Genomic DNA, 15133 nt, shown 5'->3' with positions numbered 1-15133 from the left:
GTCTAGCCTCAGCCACAACATCATTCGAAGAATCAGAATCAGCCTCCGTCGTAGCTGCCATAGCCACATCCACACTAGTAACCCGTGCAACCGAGACTTGTACATCTTCCTCAGGATCAACACGCTCTATATCAAAAAATCCTTGACCGCCAAACGAAGCTTCAAGGTCTACATTTTCCTCCGGTGCCACAACAGGAGCAGCAGGTAAAGTTTGTTGTACCTCAGGTGGTGGTTGAGGTGCTCAGCCTGTTGTGGTGCCGGATCCCGAAACTCGTCCCCACGAGCTGCAACATACGCGGGATTGATCAAGTACCCAAACAATTGTAACACCCCGTAACCGTAGCGGAAACGTAAACGGGATGCAACAGACACATCTGATATCAACAGCATTGCTTATAAAGAAAACACCACTACAATAATTTAAACGTATTACATTGTTCCGAGTTTCGTTACCGACTAGGAGTTACCACATAAGTTTTACCAATAGTACGTTAACATGTTTAATACAAAATATAGACTCTTAAGCTTCCACAAAATAGCACACATCATCAAGCACGTATCACTCATTCCAATTTGGGTGTACCTAGAAAGCATGTAAAGAAAACGGGTCAACTACGAATAGTTGGTGAGTTTCACTAATTTAAATAAACCATGACAAATCATTTTAATAATCATATATTAACAATGTAATTATGCTGAGCCTACGAGTGAAACCTCTGTTAACCCAGAAACACATTTAATAACCTCTGGGGACACTGTTAACCCAGAAATACATTTAATAACCCCTGGGGACACTGTTAACCCAGAAATACATTTAATAACCTCTGGGGACACTGTTAACCCAGAAACACATTTAATAACCTCTAGGGACACTGTTAACCCAGAAATACATTTAATAACCTCTGGGGACACTGTTAACCCAGAACACTGTTTCGGGCCTTACAATATTAGCAACTCAGACAATTACCATCTTAATACATTACCGTACGATTCCCGTACAACAAACATTATATAAATACATTCATTTCCATGCGATCGGCATGTACTTAAACACGTTGATAAAAACATGCTTTCTGCCCCGGGAAAATATTCAAAACATTTCAATAAAAAGGGGCTCGTGAAACTCACCTTTTTGTGAGCAAAGATGTAATACTGTGCACAGCTTCCGGTCCGGATCTGTAATACGATCCCTAAGTCGTTACTACACAATTTCTATTAATATAACTTAATTTAGTGTTAACCGGTACGTCTGGGGACACTGTTAACCCAGTACCGTACACGATCCGGGGACAAAGTTAACCCCGAAACACTTCTCAGGACTTAGATTGTGATATCCCTTAGAGTTCTTTAGTCAAAATTACCATTAGTTTGTTTTCTCGTATTGCGTGCCTAGCACGGTTAACCGTCTTTATGTTTTCAAAAATGAGTTTGGTCACATACTACCCGAAAATAGTTGTTACTGATATTTTAATTAAAGTGGTGAAATTAGAGCTCGGTTTAGACACCCCGTTTGGCCGCGGGGCCCGTTTCCGTCTTTAGTATACCGGAAACTGCTAAATCGGGTAAAATTACCCAAATCATCCGAATTACTTTCGGATGATTTATTTTTACTTGATTAACTTAGTTTCATGAATATAGTCCATTTTTAGGGTTTTTGTACACCAGTCAGCTCGCTTAGGCGAACCTTGCCGGTTTACGCGTTTTAAGCTTTAAAAGTTTGTTTTTATGTTCTGTTTAGCACAAATAATTATCCGTTTAGTCTCGGATCTTGAAATTTTGCACAAATCAGTTTTTGACAGTAAGGAATTTTATAAAAATATTTCCAGAATTAATATTTTTATTTAACACTTATTTATCTATTTTAAAACGTCATTTAAACACCAAATTTTTCGAAAATACCAAACGACCTTAGAAAAATCCCAAATTTTTCTGGGATGACTCCTGCCATACACATAGTTCCCAGTAATTTTTACAGAACCAAAAATTCATTTTTCATGCCATTTTCACCAAAACCGAGCTAGAAAACCCTAGAACTCGTTTTACCGAAAAGCCTACTTAGACTTCTCCAATGGACCTGAAATTTTGTGTGCTACTTTTATCTGTTATAAAAAGCTTATCTAAATTTTTCCAGAATTTTTCATGATGTTTAGCTATTTTTCACCATTTTTAGCCAAAACCGAGCATTAAATTCACCAAATATTCATCCTTTATCCAAAAATTACCAAAATTTCACAGATATCATATTTTCATGTGTAGATCATCTCTGTGAAATTTCATGACCCAAATCTAAGTCTACCACAATCTGTCCAAATCACACAAATCAAACGAAAAACCGAACTACCTTGTGTTTCTAGCTTTAGATCGCAAAGATCTTGCTTTCTAGCCTTTGCTAGCAACTAGATATAACACCTACAAGCACAATAACACCACACCAAGCAAGTTATACCCACAATCAAGCCATTCCTTTCATGGTTTCGGTTAAGACATCAAAACAAAGATTTTAACCGTAAAAATTCGTTTTTGACTCTTTTAACTCCTTTCTTGGGCCAAGATCCCTTGTATAACTTGTATACATCACTTGATCATGCAAGAATCGGTTTCATCTCGGGTTTTCACCCATTTTTCACTTGAAACCTCATTTTCTAAAGATTTTGGAATTAAAAACCAAGATTAAACCATAATAATATGTTTATACCTTATGATTCTTGCTCAAAAACTTGGGTTTTTGGATGAATGTTGAAGAGTGTTGAGAGAAATGTGGAGTTGGAGTGTTAAAAAAAGAAAATGATATGTGTGTGTGCACCAAATGGACCGATCGGTCCATGTATGGTGTGGGGTGGGGCCCACATCTCAAACCTTGGCCACACATTTGGATTGTGTAATCCGGATAATGTTGTGGATAATCTGGTTCAGTTCGTTTTTCGGTTAAACACTTAATTCGGCTTAAAACGAGGCTAAAACGGTCGTTTTTCGGCTTAAAAATAAATTTTATATAAAACCGATTTAAAAACTTAAACCATGACATTTATTGACTCAACACATCATATTTTCGGTCATTGTGCATCTTTTTCGACTTGATCGATCTTCTCTTGCTTGGTTTGATGTTAAAGGTTTCGTTTATCGTACCGACGCACCAATAAATCAAAATCCTTTTTCTGTGCTATAATTCACTTATCCCGTAGCCTTAATACTTCGTAAACCTTACTAAACATCATATATTTCGTCTATAATGTAATCCCCGATTCGATCGGGTTTCAATAATCGTTCATCGGTTAATCGTAATTCCAATACAACTAGCTGTACATTCGAGTATAATTCATACTTGTGAATCTTATATACTCGTATAAACACATTATAATTTATATATTCAGTATTAAATAACACATAAATGGTATATTCCGGCTAGGGTATACCTGAATTTGCCGGAATCGTTACACAATGGAGTATGTCGAGGACGGAGCTCAGGCTTACTTCTTGCACTTGACGATCTACACTGAGCGAAGATTCTCTTGCTTACACTCTCCACATATCTAATCGGGCGGCGCTGAGGTAACGTGGGAGCAACGTGATTCAAGATCATTTGAAGGAATCTTGGATACATCAAGAACCTCTCACGCGCCACCGCTTGTCTTTGGCGGTCTATCTCGTAGAACACCATCTGACTAAAGCTATAACGCTTATTGTAAGTCAGTGTTGTCATCGCCGACTGCATCGTTGCACCCATTCCATATGTACCAGCCTTTCTCCCCGACATACACACGATCATCACGTGCATGAGAAAGCGCCATTGGTCCAGCAATAATCCCTTGCGTCTCTGAGTATCCCCCAAAGGACCAGAATAGCCCATTCTTAGAAAAACACCATCTCTGAATGGAGCCACGAAGTCGGTAGGGTCATTTCTCGTTTCATCCCCAAACTGCAAAGCCACCCTGATCTGTCAGACGAGAACTGCACTACCTGATTGTTAACCGTTGCACGCATAACTGGGGGCTCGACTCGACAATCATATTCAACTGTCTGCCAGAAATCTTCGATGTTTGGCAAAGAGACAGGCAGTGTTGTAGTAATAGCGTGGAAGATACGCGAGCGGATAAGAAACGTGATGATTTCGTGGAAATCATCAACACCGCTCGCATCCGGGTCCAAAGTTATGTACATGTTATGCCCCGGGAAAAACTGCCGATTGTTATCTCCTCCTTCGTCACCACCAGCACCACCGGCTCCCGCTACAGCTGCCATATCTGCAACATATACGGTCTAAGTTAGAAAAACGTCGAAGCAAATCACAACTTCGCCTATTACCATGAGCGAATTTATGATTTATACTGTATAGGCGAAGTTAGGGGTGGGGCGAAGTTGGAAACAACTTCGCCTTAACTTTAACTTTGCCTGATAACAGTTAATTAGAAATAAGTTAAGAGCTAGGTGAAGTTGATGATAACTTCGCCTAACCACTATTTCGCCTCTTATTCTGTTAAACAATTAAATCAACAGGCGAAGTTAAGCGTTAGGCGAAGTTAAGGATAACTTCGCCTAAACTGCAACTTCGCCTGAATCTGAAGCGGCAACAGTTTAGAGACAAATCGAGGTGAGATTTGGAGAATTCGATGATTGTGGACTCATAAACACATGATTTTATGGATATCAAAACAATCAAGATGATTACGACCACGTAAAAACAAGTTTGAAAATCGGGTGTTGTGTGTTTGAATGAACGGGGTCCTAAGACGGACCAAAACGACCTCTAAATAAATGATCAACGTGAATTATACGTTACCCCTACTCTACACACCTTTAACGTGGATTGAAATTGAGAGAAAATAACAAAGATTGATTCACAGTTAACTTCGCTTGATGGTTAAAAAGCTAACTTCGCTGGTTTACGAAAATAATGAAGAGTTTGACCAAAAATATCTTTATATAGGGTCAAAGTTATACAGGCGAAGTTAGGGTTAACTTCGCCTATCCCATAACTATGCCTGTTTAAACAACTTCGCCTATCATATAAGTTCGCCTGTTTAAACAACTTCGCCTATATTAAACTTTAGAAAACAAACCCTCACACTTTGAAAATTTTGCAATTAACTTTTAAAACTTCCTTTAAAGAGTAAAATGTTACGATCAACTACCAAGTAACCAGGTATAAAATCATAAAACGACATAAGTAGAATAAATTTTAGAAATAAAGTACACGGGATCAAATTTCAGTCTTGACGGGGGACCAACATGTTTTAGAAAAGATCCGAACAGGAATCATACTAATTAAGTGACTGTCACATAGATCCATGTTCAGCTGTATTATGACATAAAGAGACAGGTTGTAAGTAGGTAAATAACTTAGTGTGGTTTTCATCGCTTCTGTTATACGGGTTAGGTTCAATTAAGCTCAAAACTTAAATGGGCAACACATCATAGATTGTGATGCCTCCTATCTATTCTCAAAGCTTATTTGGCTTTCCCCAAGTCACCCCGAGTTGACCTCGACCCGTAGTGTCTGATTAAATAGTAAGTACTCTTCGATCTTTAGACTCTTCTTCCCGTTCTCTTTCTTGCCTCATGATTGATAAGTATTACATTATAAGCTTTAGAAGGCTTAAATATATATATTTTTTTTAAATAATAAGATTTACACAGCTTCAAGTAAACTACTGCAAGTCCCGAATCTGGATCACTGCAGTTTCTTGACACACCATCTTCTCGGGAATCAGAACACTCACGGGCTCGTGTATGACTGGGTAATTGCTTTTCTGCCTATCATTCGGAAAGATATATATGGAGACATGCACAACTCTTAAGGAGTTTCCACGTAAGATCGAGGAGATTTAGTTAGTATCACTTCTACTTTTACGCACCATAAAAAGCTACCATGACATACAATGACTGTTCTAATGTCTTTTAGGCCTAATAACTTCACTAGTTAAGCACACAGAATCAGTTTGTCCATCACTTTCCAAGGTTGGATCAATTTTCTTTTAAACATTGTATATTCACTTCTTACGAAGTAGTAGACTTGAAAAATTATTTCATCTCCCCATTAAAAAAAAATTTAACTTCTATCGCCCCGATCAAGTCGAAGTCTTCAGGTAAACGGCTATCCTGAAGATCCAATTTATCCGCTGGACCGACCACATACGAGTATGTGTCCTTCTAACTAAATATGAACGACTAATTTTCAGCGAAAGAATAAAAACACATCATAAACCACCCCGGTCACTTTCAGTCATCTGGTTAATGGCTATCCTCATACTCTACAGGTAGAAATGAGAACCAAACATATCCGAAGATATGTCCTTCAAACTGGAGCAACCGACATAATTCTAAGCGATAGTGACGTTTTTTTTTTTTTTTTTTTTTTTTTTGTAAGTAAAAACGAAAAACACGGTTACTCGGGATTGATCATCCCATTTAGCTCAACAAGGTTTTGAAAACGAGCTTTGTCAAACGCTTTAGTAAACAAATCAGCGAAATTAGCTAACGAATCAACCTTTTCGAGCACTATCAATTTCTTCTCAGCACAATCCCGTATAAAATGATGACGGATGTCAATGTGTTTAGTTTTGCTATGCTTTACGGGATTGTTAGTTACTGAGATAGCAGCAGTGTTATCTATGCAAATAGGAGTATGAGTGAAATTCAGACCGTAATCGCGCAATTGCTGTTGTATCCAAAGAACCTGGGAGCAGCAGTTCGATGCTGCCATGTATTCTACTTCACAGTTAGAAATGGCGACTGAGGTCTGCTTCTTGCACTTCCATGACACTAATCTGCCTCCAAGAAACTGACATCCACCTGTTGTCGACTTCCGATTCTGATTGCATCCTCCATAATCAGAATCCGTGTAGGCGACTAACTCCAAGTCTCCCCCTTTCGTGTACCACAACCCTAGCTTAGGCTTGCCTTTGAGATAACGCAATATCCTCTTCACACCTTTCATGTGAGATTCCTTTGGGTTTGCCTGAAAACGAGTACAAAGACAAACTGCAAACAAAATATCAGGTCTAGATACAGTTAAATACATTAAAGAACCTATTATTGCCCGATATTGAGTGGGGTCCACGTCTGCATCACTGTCTGAATCAGCACCCAATTTATGGTTGACGCAAACTGGAGTATCAAATGGAGTGCTGTTCTCCATCTTGAAGCGTTTGAGAACATCTTGGACATATTTAGTCTGATGAATGAACATCCCATCTTTCTTCTGATCAACCTGCAATCCTAAAAAGAAAGTTAGTTCACCCATAGCACTCATTTCAAACCTCTTTTTCATGACGGCTTCAAACTCCTGACACATGGCGACTTTTGACGCAGCAAAGATGATGTCGTCCACGTAGACTTGAACCAGAAGAAGGTCTCTTCCTTTTCTCTTCACGAACAGTGTGCTATCGATCTTTCCCCTTTCAAACTCATTCTCAAGCAAGTAATCGGATAGAGTTGCATACCAGGCACGAGGGGCCTGATGTAGCCCATATAGCGCTTTACTTAGCTTGTACACGTGATCAGGAAAGTCTGGGTCAGGAAAACCCGGAGGCTGCTCAACGTACACAACCTCATCGACTTTACCGTTAAGAAATGCACTTTTCACGTATAATTGGAACACCTTCATCTCCTTGTGTGCAGCAAATGCCAAAAACAGTCGAATCGCTTCCATTCTTGCCACGGGCGCAAACACTTCATTGTAGTCGATCCCCTCTTGCTGATTAAAACCTATTACAACCAGCCTTGCCTTGTTCCTTATGATTATTCCTTTCTCATCTCTCTTAAATTTGAAAACCCATTTGGTGCCAATCGCATGCACATTCTTCGGTTTTGCAACCAAATTCCATACCTCCATCTTCTTGAACTGGGCTAACTCTTCTTGCATGGCTTCGACCCACGAGCTGTCCTTGAGAGCCATTTGATAGTTCTTTGGTTCAATCTGGCTGATGAAGCAGGTGTACACGCATTCGTTAATGATGCCTGTATCTTTAATTCTTGTGTAAGCACAAGTGTGCTCATTCAAACTTCGTCTTGTTTGTACACTGTCGGACAGATCACCTATCACGTTCTCCAAAGGGTGATTTTTGTGAACACTCGTAGTCGGAACCGAACTGACTTTCAGATTGTCATCCAGGTTCGAAGATAGTTCATCAATGGGTGATTGTTGTTGAGAGTGAAAAGGATTGAAGAATTCCTCTTCTGTAGAGGCAGCAGGGGTATCAACAGCATTTGACGAGGAAGGTTGACATTCATCGTACTGCGGTCGTTGCACAACACTTTCTTCCTCATCATAAATAATCTTCGTAGCTATTCTCTCATCAACTTCTGCACAATCCAAGTAAGGCAAATTAAAAGATTTAAAAAGCTTATCATAGTCGAAAGCCCCAGCTGGTCCCGTGCTTGGTTTTGGTGATTTGTAACTTGTGATGTCAGTTTTACAAACCACCTCAACCTTGCTGGTCGATAGATTAAAGACTCGTCTGTTGGGTGTCCCAACAACATATCCGACTAAAATACCTTCGTCGGCTATCGCACCAAATTTTGAGTTCGTCTTTAATATCGAACACGGGGACCCGAATGGTTCGAGACCATTCAAGTTAGGCTTTCTACCATGCATAAGTTCATAACATGTTTTATTCAATCTTTTAACAGTTAAAACTCGATTAAGGATATAACAGGCTGTTGCAACAGCTTCAGCCCAGAACACCACAGGAGGTTTAGAATCAGCCAGCATGGTTCTGGCTCCTTCAATTAGCGTTCTGTTCTTCCTCTCAGCCACCCCATTTTGTTGCGGAGTATACGGAGCTCTGTACTGGTGGTCTATCCCTTTCTGTAAGCAGAATACCTCCATCAGATAGTTTTTGAACTATGTCCTATTGTCACTCCTGATGTATTTAACCTTTCTCCCCATAATATTCTCAACCTTGGTAATCAAGTTAATTACCAATTGAACCGTTTCATCCTTTGTCTTCAGGAAATATGCCCAAGAATATCGAGAGAAATCATCAGTTATCATCAAGCAGTATGATGTTCCACCTAGGCTTTTTACATTCACGGGACCGAAGAGATCCATGTGAAGTAGGTCTAGGGTACTGACTATTGAATTAACCTTCTTGGTGTGATGAGATTTCTTGTGTTGCTTTCCCTTCTTGCACGATAGACATTGGTCTTCAAAGTTGAAATTTTTCAAGGGAACACCCAGCACCAGCCCATTCTTGACAGTGTAGTTCATTTTTCGAAGATGTATATGCCCCATTCTTCGATGCCATAACTCGGACTCCGATTCAGTTGCTTTTGACAGAAGACATGATTCTTCTGTTGCCATCTCAGTCGACCTCATGTCCATAACATATGTATTCTTTTCCCTTGGAGCCTTCATTACTATCCATGCCTCTGGTATCTTGAAACCAGGATACAGTATAATCGCTTTATTTTTGGTAAAGTGCACAGTGTAATCTTTGTCACAGATCTGAGACACACTTAGCAAATTATGCTTCAGCTCTTCAACGAAATTCACCTTTTCTAGCTTCATTTTACCATTTGTCACCGTCCCCATTCCAGTAATTCTACCACCACTCTCACCAGCAAAACATACTCTACCTCCCTGAACAGGTTTCCATTCGTGTAACAAATTCTTGTTACCCGTTATGTGCCGGAAACAGCAGCTATCCACAACCCATAGATTGTTTGCAGCCCTGTTCAACTGTTCCTGCACGATTAAAGTAAAGGATTAAAATCTGAGGACCCAGGACCTATTGGTCTTGGGTCGATTAAACCTGTTAAAAGGCATCCCGTACTTTGGCTGTCCAAAGTTAGTATTAGATTGATTTCTGTAAGTCCTAAAAGGATACCTTCTTGTAGATTGACTATGAGGCCATCCAAACCTTCGTGAATTAAATGAATTATAACTAATGATTTGGTTGTTAACAGGGAAAAACTGAGATCGATTTCTTTGAAAACCTGGATTAGTCCAATATCTGAACTTTGATGAGTTTGCATTCTTACCATTATAGTAATTACTGTTAGCTCTATTCTCAGTTTTCGAAGGCCTCATACCTCTGAATCTCTGATTCAGAGGGCAATCAGCAATCAGGTGTCCTATTTGATTGCATCTGAAACAACTCCTGTGTTCAAATTTCGTCTCAACAGTTGTTTTAGATGTTGAGGGTGCATTACTGCCCGTTTGTCTAACATATGGTGGGACATACGGGTTTAGTGGAGAATTCTTTTCAGTTGGTTTATGTTCCTCTCCACGTTTTAGTAACACTGCCTCTTCTTTTGTCTCACTAGACTCGGATGTCTTGTCCGAATTTGATGAGACAGAACTAGGAACAGAAATCTTAACATTCGAAACAGGCTTACTCGTTTCGCTTTTACTAACTTCTGGATCTTTAATCGTAAATTTAACAGGAACTGTCTGACCAATTTCAACATCAACAGATTTCTGATTACTAGGATCATAAGTATAGTTATGATTATAAGGTGGTGGAACTTCAGAATATCCAATTCCTCCCCTTTTAACTGTGGAACGTTGATCACTTACGAGGTGATCAAGTATTGCGGAGGAATTTCTAAATTTCTCAAGCTTTCTGTTTAGTTCCACCACTTTCTCCTGGTAATCAGCTATCTGTTTATCCCTTTCAGCAATTAGTTTGGTTTTCTCTTCTAACACTTCGTAGCTAAGATCAATTACTTGTATTTTTTCAGCTAGACTGGCTTTAAGACTTCTGATATCTTTCTCACTAGCTTTTATTTTTACCGTCTAACTGTTTTCTCTAGTTTTAGTCTAATAATGATCTTCTTTTACTATTTTAAATTGAGCATCCAAACTAACAAACTGATCAGTTAATGTTTTCAATTGTTCAGACAGATTTTCACATTTTGTACAAGGGAGTTTAGAACTTACCTCAGAGAGCTGATCATTCACCTCTGCCATATAAGCTTGATCTTCTCTTGTCTCTCTGTTTTTTCCTTCAGTTTCGATGTTAACCAAGTTGGCCTGTTCGAACACTTCCTCAACTTGCAGATTCCAATTGTATTCCCCGTTCTGTCTGGATATCATCGCCCTATTCTCGTTACTTCCCCATTCGGTTGTGTTGGCCTGTTCTGACTATGTTCTACTCGTTCATTTGTGCATTCTTTAGCAAAGTGTCCATTCTGTTGACAGTTATAACACCGAACCTTTGACTTATCAAACCCTGGTCTTTCGCCAACAAACTTTCTACCAGTTTTCTTCATAAACCTTTTGACTCTTCTTACTATCATCGCCATCTGCCACTGCAGATCCATCTCCTCCAGATCATCAGCATCGATCTGATCATAGTCTTCGTCTAAAGTTGCAGGGTCAACGATTTTACCTTTAATGTAATTTTCGTAAGAAGCAATGAAAGATGCATAGAGAGCAAACTGTTGTTCAGCAGATTTAACACTCATGGGCATCTGAGAGTAGTTGTTGTTCGGAACACTTGAGGAAAAACTACTTTTTGTTGCTTGAGGTTTAGAAGCATTTGTTCCACCAGCTATGAAACACACATCACCATCCATGTTGAGAGTTACATGAGCATCATGAGTTGAGTTAGAGCTCGAGTCTCCCTTTGAGTAGTAAGCAGATGATTCTGACTTCGAACTTGAACTTGAATTAACTTTCGCACCATACATTCCCGGATCCTGAACTTGATCAGTTGATGTCTCTTTTCGAACCATGTTAAGTTCAAAAGTTCGTAGTTTATTGACTGTTGTTTCCAAGTCAATGTTGGCAAACTCTTTATCTTCTCTCAAGATAGTGTACATCTCCCATTTCGGTGGGAGAGCATCAAGAAGTTTTTCCACGATCTCTTCTTCTTTATAGTCAATTGAATAGTTCCTGAGTTCGGTCATTAAGTGGTAATACCTTTGTAGGTTCCCGGACGGATCTTACACGGGATATCTCTATCTACGCAGGTGCGGAATCCCTGCATAGGTAGTTACGAGCGTAGAATACGTAAAACACGAACACACGATACAAACGTAACCACGTTATATTATAACTCGAACCACGTCTATTACAGACACTTGACACGTGAAATGATCACAACTATCACAAACTCTAAAACGAACTATCAAAAAACCAACCCTTAAACAGTAACCCGTAGGTTACTTAAATACACGACAACTTCGCCTCAGGCGAAGTTGTCAATAACTTCGCTCGTTGAACAAGTTCGCCTAGGCGAACTTGTCAACAACTTCGCTTGTTCAACAAGTTCGCCTAAGCGAACTTGTTGACAACTTCGCTTACATACATAAAGATAAACTTAAACACAATTACATTACAGACTCGATTACAAACGCTAGACTATGAACTACTGACATCTATGTACCAACAGACTCCCCCTTGGCAGTAGCTTCATATCTTGATCTTCATAGCTTGTGTCTTGTAATCTCTCGTCTTCTCTCTGCATCCCCTCAAGCATGCACTCCCTGTCTAACACGTACAGAGACCAGCTTCTGGTACTTCTTAGCTTCCTCTTTCCAAGCAGGAATGTAGAAAATCTTCTTAGCATGTAGTACCTGCAAGTCAGCTTGAGACAGATTGACTAAGTGCATAGGATCATACACCCTCATAATCTCTTGCTCATCTTCATCCTCCATGACTGCTTCAGCAGTCTCACAGTCCACGTACCACCATTTCAAATCTTTTAAGACATTCTTGGGCATCACCTTCATCGGCACTTCTTTTAAATTACGGACTGGTTTATACTTCATAACCATCCATGGTTTGCCGTCTGCCCTCATCCTTTTATCTTTATCTTCCACTAACTTCCCTTTCTGAGGCTTCAGAAGTTCAAACTTTTTATCTTTGATGGCCTCCTTCCAAACAATTTTCCCAATCATCCTCGCCATATTATCATTACTTCTGTTTATCAGCCCCAGTCTCGCTAAGTCTTTCACCTCACACTCCGGAAAGGTATTCAGGGATCTTAACATCCTCTTGAAGTACTGAATGCCGTCGTAACGTTTGATCACAAATAATCTCAACTCTTAATCGTACAACCAGCATATGATTCCTTTCTTCGACTCTGCATATCCCTTTATATTGTACGACTTTTTGAACATCGTCGATACTGCTGGCTTCTTCGTCTTTACAAACCACTGAGCGCAGCCTTCCTTCCAGTTAGGCTGATCTTCCCACTCAGTGTTGTCAACCTCAGCAGCTTCACATATAGTCGACTGTTCAACCACAGGGATCTCATGCTCGACATTTTCTTCAACAATTTCTCCTTCCTCTATCACATTCTCAACCACAATTTCTGTACCAATCTTTTCAATCTCACTGATTGGCAGAACATCTTCATCAAATAACACATCTTCGCTGAACATGTCATCATCAAGTTCCTTCAGCGCATCGATCACGTCATCCTCCACCATCACTACATCATCACCACCAGCCGCTTCGGTAGACTCCCCCTCAGCTGTGGAAGCCCCAAGAGCTTGAGAGGTTCTTGGCAGCTCACCACCTGCACCTTCCGGTGCATTGGGATCATCGTCTCGATCTTCTCGACGCTTGGTCCTCAACTCACCTCCTCTACAGCTCATCTCCCCCTGAGATGCCAAGAACACCTTCAAGGCATCTATTATTTCCCCGTGCTCAGCCAGGAGGGATGCCTGCAGTTGATTTGCTTCCACTAGGCTTTGAATAGTCTTTGACTGCTCAGCTACAATCCGCTCTAGTGAAGCTATCCGTTCCGAGCCAGAAGAGGGCGTGTCCGCAGGTGGTACCGTACCCGATACTCCTGCAGTAGTGGTGACCGTAGACTCAACAAATCGTGCTACTACCACCGATGGAGTAAGCGTTGGAGGTGGTAGAGACACAATTGCTGGAGCCGACGTCTGGACGGCCGTGACCGATGGAGTGTCAGCCGACGATGTAGCCACTACGGGAACAACCGTAGCGCTTGTACTCGATACCTGCACAGAGGTAGGAACAAGGGACATACCAGACAAGGCAGGTGGAGCAAAACGTGCAAACCTTGAAGTCTCTCCGGCTCCTACACCCATACCTGTCGTTTCCCTTCGTGAGCGCTTTCTCACCAGCTGCACAGCTTCTTCTTCATCATCTTCCTCATCGTCGTCGTCAACAATTCTCTTATGCTTACCCACCGTTCTCTCATGCCTCACCATCATCCGTCTGGCCTCTTCCATCACATCATCAAAATCAGCTTGTGGACCCGAGACTTGAATATTCTCATGTGGATCAACTCGGTCCATATCAAACAACCCTTGCCCGCCGAACATGGCATCAAGATCAATCTCAGAAGCTGGCACAGCAGCAGATACAGCAGTAGATACAGCAGGCGCAGCTGATACAGCCTGGGGTGCTGCCGCCTGTTGTGGTCTTGGGTCTCTGAACTCGTCCCCTGCCGCAGGCACATACTCCGGGTTTATAAGATACCCAAAGAGCGGAGTATGCCTGGGACGCAGCTCAGGTTTGCTTCGTGCGCTGGACGTGCGACACTGTGCAAAGATACGTTTTGTCACACTTTCAACGTATCGTATAGGGCGTCGTTGAGGCAGCGTCGGAGCCACATGATTGAAAATCATCTGTAGGAATCGAGGATACATTGTAAACCGCTCACGCGCCACAGCCCTTCGTTGCCTGTCGATCTCGTAAAAGATCATCTGGCTGAACGAATATCTTTTATTGTAAGTCAATGCAGTCATAGCAGACTGCATTGTCGCACCCATTCCATCAGTGCCTGCCTTCCGTCCTGACATACATACGATCATGACGTGCATAAGGAAGCGCCACTGATCTAAGAGGAACCCCTTCCTCCGTTGAGTGTCTCCTAAGAGACCCGAATATCCCATCCTGAGGAACGCCCCATCACGGAATGGTGCAACAAACTCTGTTGGGTCATCCCTCGTCTCTTCACCAAACTGCAACGCCACCCGTATATGTTCAGAAGAAAACTGAACGACTTGACCGTTAACGGTGGCTCGCATAACCGGGGGCTCAACCCGGCAATCATACTCTACCGTCTGCCAAAATTCTTCAATGTTCGGTAGCGAAAAGGGCAGGGTAGTTGTTATTGCATGATAAATCCTTGAGCGCAGAAGAAAAGTAATTATCTCCCTATAATCTTCCACGCCCTTTGCATCTGGGTCAAGTGTTATGAACTGG

Source organism: Bidens hawaiensis, unplaced genomic scaffold (genome assembly GCF_021521415.1).
Source record: "Bidens hawaiensis isolate Kalapana, Puna unplaced genomic scaffold, B.hawaiensis_p1.1 tig00419535_1, whole genome shotgun sequence".
NCBI classification, from domain to species: domain Eukaryota; kingdom Viridiplantae; phylum Streptophyta; class Magnoliopsida; order Asterales; family Asteraceae; genus Bidens; species Bidens hawaiensis.
The sequence above is the reverse complement of the archived record's forward strand: the minus strand, read 5'-3'. Positions refer to the sequence as shown.